The sequence below is a fragment of the Agrilus planipennis genome, unplaced genomic scaffold (assembly GCF_000699045.2).
Source record: "Agrilus planipennis isolate EAB-ADULT unplaced genomic scaffold, Apla_2.0 scaffold1508, whole genome shotgun sequence".
Classification (NCBI taxonomy): domain Eukaryota; kingdom Metazoa; phylum Arthropoda; class Insecta; order Coleoptera; family Buprestidae; genus Agrilus; species Agrilus planipennis.
Genome location: NW_020440162.1, coordinates 4701 through 6262, shown reverse-complemented (window position 1 = coordinate 6262; position 1562 = coordinate 4701). Strand labels below are relative to the sequence as shown.

Here is a 1562-nt window from a genome sequence, read left to right as displayed (position 1 = left end):
TCTTAACAGCGCGTTTTAGAAAATACCACAAATAGCGCGGTAAACGCCATCTGTAGTACGATGCTACATTTTAGGATTACGTATGCTCCAACAAGATCCATTTAAACATATGGATATCTACTTGCTGAAACGAATCCCGGCGTAGCTAACCTCAACGTGATTGGCACGTTACCATAATCGAATAAAATAATTCGAAGTGGTTTGTATTCTGTCGAAACTGCCAGACGCGGATCGTACTACAGATGGCGTTTACCGCGCCATTTGTGGCATTTTCTGGAGAAATATCAAAAATTATAGAAAATTCCAAACATGTCTTACTGAGAGCACAGGTCGGAGTACATGAAAATTCCCTAATAGAGTGTCAGAAACCAATGTATTAGAAGAGGGGTGGCCAACAAGTCAATCGCGATCGACCGGTCGATTGCGTGGCCAATTTTGGTCGATCGTCGATCGTTCGCAATGCCTGGGGTGGAATTACGTATGCCATGGATTTTGAAGCAATTCTAAAGCACAAAACTTTCTAGCAATAGTTTAACCTTTTTATATTTACGAACAAATATTTCAACAAGTTATACATTGCAATTAATAAAAAAATTAAATTGCATTTTAAGTTAGTAAAATTTAAGTGGAAAGTTTTGAGTAACAGGTACATATTAATAGAAGAATTGACACTAGACATAATTAACAATTACATAAATAATAGCAGTAATGGCTAACATACATACACATTAATTAGAAAAAATTAAAATAATCTACATGGTGACAAACGGATAGTACAACTAAAAGCTTTTAATTCTTCCATTAAAATAAATATGTACTTGGTACTCAAAACTTTCCACCTGTATATTAGCCTAGAAAAAAAAAATAAAATGTTTGCCCCATTTTGACTTTAATTAATCACATTCGCAAAAAGAGAAGAATGTCAAATATAATTATTGGTAATTTAAATACTATCATCGTGTTACTATTGCAAACAACAGGTCTTAGGATCCAATATCATTTAAAATTTTCGTACATCAACTTCTAAAGAAGTGCATTTTTACAATCATTTTGTTTTTTATTTTTTTCTTTGTTCTAGTTAAGGATAGCAGAAATGGCTGTAGCTTTAGAATCTGCCAGGCTTTTAGTATGGAGAGCGGCAGTTTTATGTGACGAGCCAGTAAGATCTTCGAAAGAATCGTCAATGGCAAAACTAGCTGCTAGTCAAGCAGCAACATTCGTCTCACACAATGCCATTCAGATTTTAGGTGGAATGGGATATGTGACGGACATGCCTGCGGAAAGACATTACAGAGATGCCAGAATAACAGAAATTTATGCCGGTGTAAATGATGTGCATAAACAAATTATCGCTGGCCAAATTATCAAGAGTTATCAAAACTAAAATATTTTTAATATTAAGTATACATATGGTGTCTTAAATATTTACTAGTGGACATTTTTTATAAACGCAATTACTATTTTTGTATTAACAAATATATATAAAATATTGTAGAATCTTATTTATTATTTTAAAGTATGATTGAATCCACTATACCACACCACAGTGAGTTTTTATGAAG

At 33.2% G+C, this 1562-nt stretch overlaps 1 pseudogene; it reads left to right on the top strand.

Annotated features, from left to right (window-relative positions):
- The first annotated feature begins 998 nt into the window (after positions 1-998).
- Positions 999-1502, top strand: LOC112906038 (annotated as a pseudogene).
- The last annotated feature ends 60 nt before the right edge of the window (positions 1503-1562 follow it).